The sequence below is a fragment of the Plecotus auritus genome, assembly GCF_963455305.1.
Source record: "Plecotus auritus genome assembly, chromosome: 5".
Classification (NCBI taxonomy): Eukaryota; Metazoa; Chordata; class Mammalia; order Chiroptera; family Vespertilionidae; genus Plecotus; species Plecotus auritus.
In genome coordinates this window covers 137,352,653-137,369,117 of record NC_137776.1, presented here as the reverse complement: position 1 = coordinate 137,369,117, position 16,465 = coordinate 137,352,653, and the positions used below count along the sequence as shown (strand labels likewise).

Genomic DNA, 16,465 nt, shown 5'->3' with positions numbered 1-16,465 from the left:
TAAACACTTTTTCAGGAACAAATGCTATATTTCAAAGTGAACTAACAATAAAAAGGATATCCTTAGGTAAATTTATGGTACTGATATGAAAATGACAAGAAAAAATGTGCAACTAATCAGAAAAAAATGTTGCTTATTAATCCATGAGTTTGGAATGTGTATTATGTCATACCCTGTCGATTATCTCACTTAGTCCTCAAAACCATCCTATGAAGTGATTATCCCCATTTTGAGGATGAGAAAAGGAAGGCAGAAAAGTGAAATAACTCAGTCTCAAGTCACATAACTGATAAATGATGGAGTTGGGATCCTAACCTAGGTAGTCTGATCCAGAAGCCAAGTCTTAAAACTACTATTTACTCTGCAGCAAAATTTGGAAAGTGTTACTTTAGGTGGGCATCGAGGTTAGATACAGCTAAAAATCCTAAAGTCATTTAAACTGCTGAACTCTTAGGCACCTGGAAACATAAAAACTTGCTGTGTGACTGACACGTGGACTGCTTTACAAAATTAATCAGTTGCATCATTTCTCCGAAACTTGTTCAGGATATAGACCATGTTCAGAAATCAGATAGTTCTTCCCCTGGAAAAGTCGGTGAATTCTCTTTTAACTTAATGATTTCCTTTTTTTTTTTTTTTTTAATACGCACCTGAGGATATTTTTTCCATGGCTTTTCAGAGAGAGTGGAAGGGAAGGAAGGATGGGGGGTGAGGGCGGGGCGGCAAGAGAGAGAAAGAGAGAGAAACATAGATGTGAGAGAAACACATCAATTGGTTGCTTCCTGCATGCTCCACAACTGGGGACAGGAGAGCGAACCCTCAACCCAGGTATGTGCCCTTGACCAGGAATTGAACCCAAAACCCTTTGGTGCATGGGCTGATGCTCTAAAAATAGATTTAAAAAGCCCTGGCCAGTGCTGTTAAGTGAGGCTTTGCTTTGTAAGTGTTGTTTTACTTATTTTCCAACGTGGCATTCTCCTCTGATATCATCAAGTCATCTATTCTAGAGGGACATACACCTGGCTCAAACACCTGTGTTGTTCTTTAAAAATCTTTTGCTTCTGCAGTTTATAATGGACCAAGGATACTGGGGGATAATTGTGATTTTTCCACATGGAAAAATGGACCCTGTGGGATGGTTTTGAAGATGGTGCTAATTATTTTGCTGCTTGTGTGTATATTATCTCAGCAACTCATATATTCCCAAACATTGTGATCAGTTCCTACAAATGTGTAGGCAGCTAATTACAGGGGAAATTATTTACAACACCTAATGGGACACCATGTTGCAGCATTTTACAGACATGAGCCTTTCTTCCTGAATTGTTCTGTATCAGATTTCAAATCTGCAAGTCACCAAACCCTTTGAATTCCTGACAAATGTCTTGTAACTCTACAGCAATTAATAGGACGTGGCCCAACTTTTCACTGAAGGGTGCCCTCCGCACCCCCCCCCGCCCCGCCCACCACTTTCACTACCCCTACCTCTCATTGGAGAGCTGACTGCTGGTCCTACAGGGTGGTGCACTTCTTTAATCTTCAGATACCTAAAGACTACTGTTTATTACAATGTGTGCTACTTATAACCTTCATGGGCCACGCTGCTTTCTGTATCTGCCACTCCCATTCATATACATATTGTCACTTTCTGTTGTGTCTGCTATCTCCTCCCCCTGTTGCTTCACTTGTGCCCACTAGCTCTGGGCTGAGCAAAGCATCCATGCAGTGGTCTCAATGTGGCCCTGTAGAGTGGCTTCCATTCCACCCCCACTTACGAGAGTAACACCCTGAAATTACCTGGCAAAGCTGTGTATCACACACCTGCACACGTGTGTGCATTTTTCTGAGGAGAAAACCATGGCAGACCCTATGGATTGTCTACCCCCAACAATTTCCAGTTCCCCATCTCTTTGAATTCCTTTGCCATAGAGGCTGAACAGCGACAAATTTTCTATTTTCCAACTTCCCTTGTTTGACCAATGAGAAGGAAAACATTCTTTCTTGAATAAAAAGCAAAGCCTCACCAGGAGAAAATCCTTTGCCCTTCATTCTTTCCCATTATTCCTGCCTGGGATGTAGATATAAAGCACAGGTATACAGCAGCCATCTTGCAAACATGAGGCTACAGGCCTGAAATGAAGGCTTTATCTACAACGGAGAGGAAGAAGGTTGGAAAGAAATTCAGTCTCTGAAGTTACCCTTAAGCCACCATCCCAGCTCTGGACTGCATACCTCCAGATATAGTTTTACATTTTATGAATGAAACACACACACACACACACACACACTTTTAAAATGAAGGGGTAAAAATATACACAGAAATTGTAAAATTTTCTTCCTGCTCTCTGATAGATTGCCTAGCATATGACCTTGGGGCAAACCTCCTATTTTGGAGATCTCTGCTAAATAACCAACGAATCACTATTAACCAGGCATCATTAAACAGCAGTGACAATGAAGGCAGGGGAAATACCCAGGGAAGTACACTATATGATAGGTTGATGTTATAAGGTCATTTTTTTGTTTTATATATAAAATAAACAAACAAACAAAAACCTGGAAGAGTATACATAGAATGCCATGATGGTTGCTTTAAACTATGTGTTCATTGCTCTCTGCATCAACCATGTATTCATTTGCAATAAGAAAAAAAAGAAAAATAAATGTTATTTTAAATATCCCAGTAGTTCCAGAGAGGCCTGTCCCACCCTCCAAAATTTACTTTTTCCTTCACGGTGCCCTTGTTGTGGTATTAACATACACACACATGTGGTGATAGCCAGGCAGGTGTGGTGGGGAGGACTTGAGATGATGGCTCATTGCAGGTGGCCTCCAGTCTGCTCTGCGGGGGAGGTGGAGATTGGAGGGGGGGAATTGAACTCCCTATAGAACTTCACCCTCCTACCTACCAGTGCACTTTTCTCATGTCTTATTCCACTTATCTCAGAATTGACCTAATTCCCTTCTCTGTCAAAGAATGATAGGCAGTTAGCCCTTAACTCCATCTAGTCCACTCCTGCCTTTTCAGAGATGGGGAAGAGCAGGCTCTGAAAAGCTATGGGTACGTCCAAGGTCACACCAGCAGCAGAGGGTAGACCGGAACCCATTCATCATTAACAACCACCATCACTACCACCCACCTGCCATGTAGCATCCTTCCTGCTGGCTGGCTATTGGCCTGGGTGCCATCTATGTAGTCTCTTATCCTGATAAAAACTCTACAAGATGGGTGTCCTTACCTCTATTTTAATGCTGAAGACACTAAGGCTCAGACAGGTTGTATAATTTTCCAAGTCTACAAAGAAACAGAACCAATACTTGAACCCAGCTCTGTCTGGCTTCCAACTCTAGGCTATTTTCACCCCTCCAGGTGACTCACGAAGTGTTTGTCTGATCAGTTGTGGACATGCCTACAAAGCAGTTTCCCACAATTCCTTCCCTATTGGAGCCTCAGGAAATCCCTTTCAATGCCAACTTCATCTCCCCTTTGGTGCAGGGAATGCTTCCTGAAAGAGCCTGCTCTCTCAGCAGCTGGTGATATTTGATTTGATTAACACCTTGGGACCTATCACCAGACTTAAAGATGATGCCTAATTAATTGCTTACGTTAAAGAGCTGGCACTTCCTGCATTTGGTTCACACTTCTAGCCGCAATCATGCTTTCACTTCAGCAATAATATTTATGTGATTAGCAAATAGTCAATTCATACTCTGATGTGGACCTGATCTGTGTGTGGGACCTCTCAAAGCAGATGTCCTTGGCAGGTGTAAAGAAATAGACTTTTTTTCACAGCAAGAGACATGAAAAAGATCTTCCACTTACATTTCAGTGAAAAATCACGCATCAACAAATATTCATTGAGCACTGACCTTTTCTGTGTCAGTCATTACATTTCCAAGGCCTCGTGGGGGCTAAAAAGGAGTCACATTAGACATAACTTCTTTTTTTTCTTTCCCTTTTTTGGTCTAGGATCTAGATGCATAGATCAGAAAAAGAGATTCTACATTAGACATCTTAAGTATCAATAAGCATTTGCTAAGGTAGCCCAAGATATTATCATACAAAAGGCAGGAATATATGGCCTAGAATGGTACTACAGTTAAGTGAATTTGTGATGTTAAATGACTCCAGGATGCAAATGGAGATCAAACTAAAAAGAGGTGATGTGCCACAAAGCAACCCTATGCAATCTTTTTAATCAAGAACTTGGACAATGATACAGAAAAGCAAGATAATATCTTCTGTTAGCAGGAAGTTGGGATGGATAAGACAGAATTTTGGATGACACAATTTAACCCAACTGAACAATGGGTTGAATTCTAACATCATGAGATTCAGTAAGAACAAATACCATAGAGCCACCAGAACCAGCACTGCACAGGGAAGATGTGGCTTTGGGGGAAAGACTTGAGGATTAGCAACCAGCCACAAGCTTAACATGAAGCAAAAAAAGTGTGATGTATGGCCCAAGTCACTAATGCATGTTTGACTATTGTAAAATACCAAGACCTGGCTAGTGAGAGCCCTGCTCTGATTCTTACGGTCCACCCACCCTTAGATACTGCATTCAGTTCAGTTGAAAGTAGGCAGAACATATATGATATTGGTCAACCAGGACGCTTTCTAGAATGAAAGGGTTTTGGGTGATGATTAAGTCTAGAAAATAAGCATAAACTAAGACTCCTTGACAACCTGGGTTGTATGTTACTCAGTTATAAGGGATACAGATAAATTGGAGGGTATTCAGAAGATAGATTCAAGAATGGGAAGGCCTCAAAAAATAGATTTTGATAAATTTTTAAAGAAAGAGTTGGTTAGCCTGAGGAAGAGCAACATGAGGTTTGAATAAAAGCTATTTTGAGTTATTGAAAGGAAAGCATACAGAATTGGGATGGGACCTGTGGATCATGGGTCTTGAGGAATTCTACTAGGAAGCATCCAGTATAGAGAAAATGACTGCATCTTAGGGGAACTCAAGCCTGAGAGGGGGGGAATGAATAGCCCTCCAACTAGGATAGACTTTTTGAAAGTCTACCTGGGTCATGTGCCCACTTAGTTCTTAAAAAAATTCTATTAAATTGGAATAATTCTTTCTTAATGAGAAAAAGCTGCTTTTTAAAAAAAAAAATGTTATTACTGTTCTAATATATGCTGGTTCTGCCCTCTTTTTTTCAGAGAGAAGTTCCTTCATGGAAGTTAGACACCACAGGTCCATGATTCCGAGTCCCGTATATGGTTTTCTATATGCTTACAATTTTTTTATTAAACTTGTTGTGGTGACATTGGTTAATAAGATTATATAGGTTTCAAACATACAATTCTATAATACATCATTTAGATACTGCATTGTGTGTTTACCACCCAAAGTCAAATCTCCTTCTGTCATCATGTGTTTGACCCCCTTTACCCTTTACCATCTCCCCCGCAACCCACCTTTCCCTCTGGTAACCACCATACTATTGTCTGTGTCTATGAGTTTTTGTCTGTCCATTTGTTGCTTTCAGGTTTATAGATAGCCCACATATGAGCAAAAAACAAAAACAAAAACTACATATGCTTTTTTTATGCGACTATTTATAGTTGAGAATTTTCTTTAATATTTTCCTTTGTAAAGACCAACACAAATACCATATCACACTAAATCTAAGACACCATCAGTTGTAAGATGCATTACTAATATCTACCATTATGAGAGAAAAAAATGCTGCCAATAAAACTATACCCCAAACTTCTCCTCATTTAAATTCCAACTCTCCTGGATCACTTTTCAACTCAGAATTGGCATGTTGTTCCTATTTTTTCACACAATATTAGTGTCTGCGCCAGCAAGAGCATTGAGAATGTAGTATTTCTCTTAAAAAGCATTCCACTATTTCTCCAAGCAGGAACATTTGATCTGAAGGCTTCTATGTTGTTACTTTTTTGTTGTAACCAGCAAATGACAACAGTAGGTTTTTGAACAATTAGGATTTTTATTCTTTCTTCAAATAGCCCTTAAATCGTTTGCTTTAGGGACTGAAGTTGTCCTGTTATGCCACCATGAAGAATAACAACTTTGTTCTGCACGGACAATGACAAATGCATCCCACTTGGCTCCAGCCAACAGATGCCAGGGATGTTAAAATGTGAAATATGGATGTTTCAGAACTTTTAAAATACAGTTACTCAATCTTCCTATCTGCCTCTTTGTCCTAGGTCAGTGGTCAGCAAACTCATTAGTCAACAGAGCCAAATATCAACAGTACACGATTGAAATTTCTTTTGAGAGCCAAATTTTTTAAACTTAAACTTCTTCTAATGCCACTTCTTCAAAATAGACTCACCCAGGCCGTGGTATTTTGTGGAAGAGCCACACTCAAGGAGCCAAAGAGCCGCATGTGGCTCGCGAGCCGCAGTTTGCCGACCACTGTCCTAGGTTATACCCTCTACTTGATTTCCCCTGACTGCATTCCTAGCTGGCTGGGATAACCTTCACTAGTTCGCCTTCACTTTCACTGAGAGTCTCCGCAAGTGTGTCCTTGGCTTGTCCTTGTTTCTATATCACGCCTGATCTTGTCTACTTTAGAAGTATTCCTAATCTTCTCATTTCAGCTCGTTTCCTATTTTATGCCCACCAACTGGCAGAAAACAAAACAAAAATGAAAAGGTCAACCAAGATTTTGCATCTCAAAAGAAGACATGCTCCCTCTCTCACTGTTCTCATTAAGAAGAGCCATAGAGCTTTACCGTGCAGAGCAGTTCTGAGCTCTGGCTACGAAGCAAAAGAATTCGTTGAGATTTTTTTAAATGTAGATTCCAGTGGGCTATCCCAAGACCCACGGACTCGCACTCTCATTTGGGAGTACAACTGGGGGGAAGCAGGCACTTGCATTTTTTAAGAGAGATCCACACATTAATGTGGTATGTCATCTAGGTTATAAATCATTAAGAGCGGAAAGACATTAGGCATTTCCCAGGTCATGCAGGGACAATTTGATTGATATACACTAACACAAGTTTGAAATCAAGAGTGTGCAGCAGAAAACAATTCATTCGGACGGATCACAATTTTATTCATTCAAACCATAATATTCACACCATCCTGTACTCAGGATGATTACACTAAGGGGTATGAAGCATGGTGAGAGCACAGGCAGGAAAAGAGGATGAGAGTTTCTTTCCCCAACCTTCCAACAACCCCAAATGTGCCTGGTCTGAGACCACGGGGAAGGTGATCTCAGGCAACCTCATCCTCCATTCTCCAGCCACAGATTTCCAGGCCCATTGCAGACATGAGATGCTCTGGGCGTAATTCTGGTTCCCTGATTTGGAGATATGCTATAGCTTTGGAGTGGAAGGTTGTATTAATGAGGGCCTATGCTCAGAAAATAAACAAATCCTTGCATCAAAGGTCTCGGAGTGGTTTTTAACGGTTATTAGAGAGCCCTGACATTCTCTCCTAATCACCTCCATTTTTAGCAAAGGTTCTTCTAAATTTTAGATAAGCATTAAGACCTCCCATCTTTTCTGGGTGCTAGTAGATAATTGATGATTCTGCTGTTAGCTCTGGCCTTTTCATTGTGCCAGGAATTTAGAATGAAGTTTCCACACCAAAGCCCAGGCCATCTTTTACTCACCTCCTGGATCCAGGAACCTCTTGCTCATAATCAAGGAAGAGTCTGAGACTCGTTGTCTCCAGCAAATTTCTTTTCCTTCCAGGCCCAAAGCAGAGGCTGGAAGCAAGAACACCAGAAGCACAAATCATTGCAGATCAGTGCTGATGGTGCATTAAATACTGATGCTGTGCTTTTTTTCTTGCCACCCTGTATTGAGCACACACTATGCGCCAGGACCTTTGTCTCCATTCTCATTTAATTCTCACCACAACCTAAGAAGTAGGCTTCACTGTCCATCCTGTTTTACAGAGTGAGAACCGGATCCAGGTTAAGCAACAACAATCCCAAGGCCATACAACAAATAAAGGAAGGATCTGTCTCATGTTTCACAAGAATTTTAAATTCAATTTCATTCCATGTCTAGGAATGGAGGCTTTATTACATACCAGGCACCGAAATACCTGCCAGCCTAGGGGTATAAACCCATGGTAGGTGCTGGGAGGACACAAGATGCATGCTTCCGGGGTTCACACCCAGCAGCTGACACTAACTTAACTGGCAATACAAGGCTGATAATGGGCTTTGATAATGGGCTATAAGGAATGTGTGAACTGATAAAGGCACATGAGGATGGAGAAAATAAAAATAACTGAGAGGTCTGGAAAGGTGCCTGGGAATAGGTGAAATCTGAATTATTCCTTGGAAAACAGAGAAGACATGAAAAGGTCTGAACGTTTTTTACTCAAAACACTTCTGATCCCAAACATGTAGTGCTCTCCCCCGCCCCCCCCCATCCCCACCCCACCCCCACCCCCACCAATTCTCTGACATCAGCTGAGTGTCCCACAACTCAGTTTAATTTTGGAACTCTACCTGGAGGTGGAGTCAGATCCCACAAGTTAAGGGCTCCATTCTACAAGACTGCCCCCACTTCGGGTGCCAGTTGAAAGTTGTGGATCCTTTGTTACTGCTCTGGTGGCACTTTCTGGGCACAGAGGACTCGTACTAACACCCTCGCACTGTGCTGGGTACTCTCACCTCCCTGCGGTTGGCTCAGATTCTCTGTACCTTAGACACCACTCAGCCATTTCTGCTCCAGGGCTTTGTAGTCTTCTTGGACAGAAGGGGGAAGTGATGACAACCCAAGCCAGCTGGGGTTTCTGTACCCATCACCTTTCCCTTGGGGAGCAGGGCACAGAGCTTTTTTTTTAGAGCAGAGAGAGGCCACCAGGTTCTAAAAACGAGTCCCGCTGCTTTCCCTCTACCCCTCACCTTCATTTGCTCCTCCTCAACCTCCCACTAACAACTACGAGCTCTTTCCTCCCCCAGACCATGCCCTCTCCACTCCCCGCCAGTACTTCTGGAAAACTTCATGTTCTAACAGAGGCTAGAAGCCTTCTTCAGTTCTCCTTATAGTTTCTATGCCAAATGCCTAGAGGGTCTTGACTTTTGATGATCAAAAGCCCATTTTTCCTGTTCTCTGGTGAAACTCATTTTCCCCAGACACAACAAAAGATGCCTGAATGGGGTTGGGGGGAGAGGCAGAGCAGCAGGAGCTGCCAGAGTGGGAAAATTAGCTAATGTATTAAAAACATCATTCTGCCAGTGTTCTCACCACCCCTTTAAATTTGGTTTCTCCCTTGAGCAAAAAGGGAAAAGTTCACTTCAAATCCTCCTTCATGTTAAGACCTCTTTCCTGTTCTTGTGTCTCAGAAGAATCTCAGTTTCAGGTTACCTGCTCTAGACTGGGCTGGAGGTTAAATTCCAAGGTGACCCTAATACCTACAGATGATGAACCTCACATCTTGAAAGCTGCCTCAGTCATAACTAACTGCTGACTCTTGGAGATTTTCTCAAGAAATTCGGTAAATAGACCCTGGCCAGTATGGCTCAGTTGGCTGGACTGTTGTCCTGTGCATCTGAAGGGTTGTTGGTTCGATTCCTGGTCAGGGCACTTAGCCAGGTTGTGGGTTTGATCCCCTGTCAGGGTGTATACGAGAGGCAACTGATCAATGTTTCTCTCTCACACCAATATCTCTCTCTCTCTCTCTCTCTCTCTCTCTCTCTCTCTCTCTCTCTTTCTCCTTCTCCTCCTCCTCTCTCAAATCAATAAAAACATCCTTGGGTTAGGATTTAAAAAAAGAAAGAAATTCAGCAGACAGTATCCCAAGTGGCTAATCACCAAAGTGTGCAACAGTGTAGAAATATAACAGTTATATTTCTAACATATTACAGTTATTTGTATGGCTGGTGTGCCTACTGTTCAGCCTTTGGAAATTTTTAACACAAGATACTTATATTGAGGCTGTGTCCTTCATGAGCTTCACATGCCAGTAATCACCACTGGGAATTAAATATTTCTCACATGGCTACCTGTCCATGCCCAGCTTGTGTCTTACCCTGTTCGTTCATTGAAACTTCTGTTCCTTCTCGCCCTGTGACATGCCTTTGGTTAGATGTGGGGTCCTTTCTTTAGTTTCAGTTACTCTCTCTGTTTCATAGGACAATCTTCTGCATAAACGACAGGCCCTGAAATAGAAATAACTTGTCAGTTAAAAAAACACCATCAAAGCAAAAAATGCAGATGTTTGAGAAAAATAACTCGATTCTTTTCTCCACCAATTGCCCACTCTAAATGAGGACTTAGGGAGCTTCAGTTCTAAAACACAGCTGTGTATTATAAAAGCTCCTCAGTGCAAGTCGATAGATCCCCGTAGGGCCTGCGTCCCACCAGAAACCCATGCAGGTAAGGGTCAGAGAAGTCTCTCCTCATTAAGCAGGAGGAAATTTTTCTTGTTACAAATTAAAATCCTCCCCTGTGGCTGTGAATTTATCAGCAAACCTGCTCCCACTGGTCACTTTATAAATGATGATTGGGAACAATCAATCATTTCCTTCGGCTACAAAGGCAGCTCAAATTGGTTCAAAATGGCAGACTTCCTGCTAGAATGAACCTTCCCTGAACCAACGATAATATTTCTAGGGAAAAAGTGGAGGGCGGCAGTTGGCTGGGATGGATCCACATTTCCAGGATCTGAAGGGAAATATTCAGCAGTATGTGGCTTTACCACCTACATATATTCTTATACACGCCCAGAAGGGAGGTTAGCCGCAAATGTTCTAGTTCAGAATGTACTAGACTTATGGAGTCAATCACTTTATAAGGTATATAAGTGTCTAATCCAGCCTTGGGCAAACTACGGCCTGTGGGCTGGATCCGGCCCATTCGGCTGTTCTATCCGGCCCGCGGAGCCGAAAGAGCGGAGGGTTCTCTTGCTCTCCCCTCCGCTCCTTTACTTTGAATTTATATTAGTTCACACAAACACTCCATCCATGCTTTTGTTCCGGCCTCCGGTCCAGTTTAAGAACCCATTGTGGCCCTCGAGTCAAAAAGTTTGCCCACCCCTGGATCACTATGTTGTACACTTGAAATTAACATACTATTGTCAACTGTAATTGAAAAATAATTTTAAACAGTTTTTGTTCATTTTAAACACATATTTTTTATTTTTACTAAAGATTTTTATTTTTTATTTTTAGAGGAAGAGGAAGAAAGAGGGAGAGAGGGAGAGAAACATTAATTGGCTGCATCCTCACGCCTCCTACTGGGGATCAAGCCTGAAACCCAGGCACGTGCCCGGACTGGGAATCGAACTGGCGACCCTTTGGTGCATGGGATGACGCCCAACCAACCGAACCACACCCGCCAGGGTGGTCTTTGTTCATTTTTACCCACCAAAAGAGTTGAACATTATTCAATAAGTTTTTATTATTTAGTGAAAAATAGTACAAACACAAAATCATTCAGAGAGTATGTGTGTGCCTGATACCATACTCCCTCTGTTCCTCCTTCCCATCAGTGATGGAGGAAAATTCCTTTTATTTTAAGAATGCAAATTGAGGTCATATGGCAAATAAATGCTAATATGATATAAATAATCAATTGATTGGGTTTTGCAATTCTGAAAACAATAAATAGCTCAAGCAGTGATCATTTTAAACAAGATCTAGGAACATATTGATCTGATTTGGTGTTTTATCCATCACCTCCATTGCTCTCTTTGTTCTGGGCAAAATGCACAGGCAATTTTTCTCCCAATATCCTCCTCCCAAAATAAAGCACATGCTTACAAACCATATCCCTCACCTAACCAGACACCTTCTGCAAAGTACATACAGTCTTTTAAACTCATGTTAAACATTTTTCAGTTCCTCTGAAGACTTCAATAAAACAAGGAGCATTTGTACTCCTCACCCAGGCTGCCTGACTTAAAGTAGTGTGAGGCAAAAATCATCCGCATGTAGAATTAAACAATAAAATTTTCCAAGTATACACATGCTGTGAGAATCAATAACCTCTTCTCAAACCAGCAAATTGGTTTCAAGTATTCGGTTCACTGGTTACATCCAGCAGCCTGAATAAGAGGCCCCCTCCTGGGTGAAAGGGACGGGGGTAATGAATTCTTGAAAAATGTGTTCTCATCAGAATTCCTGTGCTTCTTGCAGAATGGATGATGGTATTTGTAAAGCTCTTTGGAAAGAACCCTGGGTTTAATTTCAGTCAATCCTCTTTGTGGGAATTTTAACAAAAATGCTTCTGCAGAGCATTCTGAAATATCTCATTTCAGGAGAACAAGTCATTGCAATTGTTTAGAGAAACAGATATTTTCTGGGTTTTAAACTGACTTTGCAGCCAGATTCTCCTTTTTTTAAATAAAACTGATACTCTCTAGGAAGGGTTAGTCGAAGTCACTGGTCCTTCTACCAACCGATGGACTCTGGGAATACTTGTCAGAAAATCTGGTCACTGTAATAGCAGGATATGCATGTCCCTCACTGTCAGACAAGTAGCCTGAGTTGTCTTTTCCTCCTTTCTGGCCTTCGCATTCCCTGAGCGCCATCCACCCTTCTCTCCAGGAACCAATGCCTATTGTCACCTCTACAAGCTGACGTCACTCCCCTGCTCTCAGAAGGCTTCTCTACCAATCCTTCCGACTGTGGGACCTCCTTTCCTTTCTTCTTCTTGGGATGGGGCATTTATGCAGAAACTCTAGTCCAAAATACAGTCTAGTTGAAAGAAAAGGCTTCCTCCAGCAGGGTGACTTGTGTCTTCTGCTTCAGTGCACACAGTTTCAAAAGGGACAAACACCAACGGGAAGGAAAAGGAGCCTGCTCTAGCCAGTCATCTCAACTGGCTTCTGAGCAACTTGTTCCTCTCGTGGTCCCCAAGGCTCCGTCAGGTAGTTCTCTCCATACTCTGCCTGTTCTTCTCTGTAAAATGGCTTCAGTCTTTTATCTTGGAAATGTAGCTTTTTTTTCAATCTGCACTCCACAAGACAGCTCTGTAATGGCTCCTGTGTTTATCTGTTCTGGGTTTAGCCACAAAGACTGACCCTCAGTCCCTCAGGGTCTCAATTCCAGAGCTCAAGGATGGGAACTTGGCCCTGCTCCGGTCAGGTATTTGACCCTGGACAGTGAACTATGGCTGGGGTGGGTGTGAGAGTTCAGGGAAGAAACAGCCAGCAGCAATTCCGAGTTCCCAGAGAAGGGAGAATTGTTATGATTTTGGCAGACACCCCATGTGGAGAAGGAGGGAAACAATAGCTCTTTTGCTTCAATAAACATGTGCTAAGCACTAGCCATGTTCCAGGGCCCGGCTAGGCTTGTGGACATAAAAATAAATGCAGCCAATTCTGCCTTCAAAGTGTATAACACCCAGCACTGCCTGGGAACACCTCTATATGTGCTCACTTACCTAGAGCGCATTCCTAAAAACTCACCGTCTATGGCACAGAGCCAACATGTGAGATATTCATACTGTGCAGTCAACATTTAGCTCTCCTCTTGGACCATGCCAAACACTGGCAGACAAAAGGGCAAAGGTCCAAAGTTTTATTCGCAGTCATTGTCACATGCTAACAAATAAGCAGGACCAAATGTATAATGCAGATGACTGGAACTTCTATCTACCGTCCTTCATCCATCTTCAAGGTGAAAAGGTTATCTGTCTATAGATAACTAGAAAACAATACTAGTTGCAGACTATAACACGTCAATCAGGTGGCGATGTGGGCCCAGACCACAAGAGTAGCAGCACAACAGATTCTGAGTCAAAGCCCTGGATTCTGGTCACACTAGTTGTGTGACCTTTGGAAGTCATGGGCCTCTGAGCCTCACCTGTAAAGTGAGGGGAAGTAGTCATTAAAATAAAGAAAGAATATGAAGGTATAAAGTAAAGCAATGAGAAGGCAGTCCACACTGAAGTGTCGGTTATGAGCAAAAGTAAGGACCCAGGAACCCCTAAGAACTGCTGAGAGGTTGGGAGGCTGAGCTGACAGGAGGAGAGGATGTGGTCAGAGATAAGGCTGAAAACTCAGACAGGAGCCTGCTGCTGAGGACTTAGAAGGAACAAAAGGACCAGATAAAAACAGATCAGGCAGTAAAGACTCCTCTCAGACCTATGGCTTGATTACCAGATGGATAACCTATAAGCTATAACCTTCCAATTTCCCCCAAAGTGCGACACACCTCTCTGCAGATTTAGCTGTGCTTAATCTTTCCTTTTCAAACAAAGTGGAAGAAAGCTATATAGTTCTTAGAAACTTTTTCACCTACAGAAAGAAAAGTTAGTATATTTCCTTCTACTGCCTTATCTAGCACAATTTCCCTTCCATTCTATGCCTCTCAAGCCTTTCTTTTATATCTCCTTTTTATGATAAGTTTAAAGACAGGATAGCTGCCTCTCTAGACAGCTTTCATCTTCTCTTCAATTTCTCGTATTTTTTTTTTCCTCTACCAGATTTTATTTTTGCATTTTCAGATTTCACTAAATCTCCATTCATTTGCATGAGGATTGCTGTCTATTTAAAATGGTATAGGCATTTTTAGCCTTATATAAGCTATAGGCATGCTAAATAGATAGTATTATATTTGAGTTTCCCATTGCTGTCTCAGTATGACCCAAAAGGCAGAACAGGTGCTATTAAGCTACTTTTAATTTAATAAGAAATTAAAACCTTATGGGAAAAAAACACCCACTTTTTACTTTCAGAAGTTATTCCTTTTATTTCAGACAAGCATTTTCAATGGTGGTAATATTGAACCAAGAGGGTAAAAACTAGTTCTTGTGGGGCAAAAAGTCTTAGATAGCACCATGGTTTATGACTTTCCAAACCTAACCCTATCTGACTACATAAATTGATATCTGGTATACCTATGGTGTTAAAATTTCATGGTGGGAAGAAGTACTTAAGAAAAAAAAATTGTCTAAAAAGCCATTTTTAGTGGGGAAATAATAAAATAAAAATGGTTGAGGAAAACGATTTAGAACTAACCTATACTTACACAGCACATTAGTTTATACAAGAGTTAAATACAGTCTTTCATTTGATCTCCACAAAAACCAGGTGAATTGGGTACGATTAACCTCTTTTCCAGACATGCAAATTGATGATCAGAGAAGTGACTTTCTAACTGTGTGACGTTAGTGGCAAATGGATTGCGTCCATCCATGACAGTCCAGCATAGCCATTCCTTTAGAGCAGGGTTTTTCAACCTCAGCACCATTGACATTTAGGGCAGGATAATTCTGTTGTGGGGGGCTGTTCTCTGCATTGTGGGATGTTGAGCAGCATTCCTGACCACTACCCAGCAGTGCTTCTTCCCAGTTGAGAAACCAAAACTGTTTCCAGACATTGCCAAATGTCCCTGGGGAATGGGGTGGGGGAGGTCACTCCTGGTTGAGAATCACTGATTTAAAGCCTACCTCTACTGTTTTTAAAGTCATATATATATAGTGTCATGATAGCTAACAGTTACTGAGCATTTACTATCTACCAGGCACTTTCTATGAACCGACTCATTTAAACCTCTCAACAACCCTATAGGGTTATTTCTAGCCTCATGTCCACTTTACAAATAAGGAAGCATAGTCCGGAAGGATTGCAGTGAATAAACTGGAAAGCTGGAGATATAGATGCTGTTGCATTTATATCAGAAAGAAGGGCTTGGACTATTGACCCAAATATAACCATTTGGTCCATACAAAATAATTTACATCATGATTATGTCTAGTATGCTGACTTTGCATTTAAACCCACATCTGAGCACTGAACCACCATGCTCCACTTACTGTCTGTCTCAGAACCAAAATGCCCTCAGCTATTCTCCTAAATTCTATATTACTTCTCCTGTGTTATCCCATTTTACATACAGATGCCAGTTTCTTGTAGATGTTGCTTTTTAATCTATTGACTCATTTACTCTTAATATGCACAAAATGAAATTCTAGTAAAAAGATGTCCAATATAAGAATGTACATGTTAATAAATGAATTTTTAAAATTATAACTATACTAGAGGCCCGGTGCATGAATTTGTGCACTGATGGGGTCCAGCCAGCCCACCTTAATGGGGGCCAATCGGGGGCGGGGCCCTCCAGGGCAAGGGGCCTTGGGCCCTTTGCGGTCAGGCCCCGCCCCCGATCAGGGTTGGGGGGCCGCTCGGGGTGGGGCTGGCCAGTGGGAGGGGCCATGGCATTTCAGTCTTTCCACCATTTGGTTGATTTGCATATTAAACTTTTATTATATAGGATGCTTAGTATGATCCCATTGTTATAAAAGGTTATGTATATTGTAGTCATATTCACATGCACACAACCACACACACACACACACACACACACACACACACACACACAAACTGGAAATGCAGAATAATCTTAACAGGATTTATTTATGGAAAGATAATGAACATTTCTAATATTTGTCTTTTTGCTTACCTATATTTTCAACCTTTTCTACAATAAGTTCCTTTAAAAATTGCCCAAATAATGATTTTTTAAAAAGATGATTTGATCAGTTAGCTGAAAA

The 16,465-nt window shown here is 41.6% G+C and overlaps 1 protein-coding gene across 8 annotated transcripts in view; it reads right to left on the bottom strand.

Annotated features, from left to right (window-relative positions):
* The window catches only part of LOC308247867 (uncharacterized protein), a 139,546-nt gene that overhangs the window by 64,274 nt on the left and 58,807 nt on the right, over nucleotides 1-16,465 (bottom strand). For 6 of the 8 annotated variants that reach the window (XR_013960575.1, XM_080667624.1, XM_080667626.1 and 3 more), the window contains exons 2-3: nucleotides 9,996-10,125; nucleotides 7,618-7,713 (exon numbers count right to left, since the gene is read on the bottom strand). The gene's annotated coding sequence lies outside the window, so the exon portion shown is untranslated. The remainder of the gene's footprint in view (nucleotides 1-7,617; nucleotides 7,714-9,995; nucleotides 10,126-16,465) is intronic. The other 2 variants (XM_080667628.1, XM_080667629.1) reach the window with 1 other exon arrangement.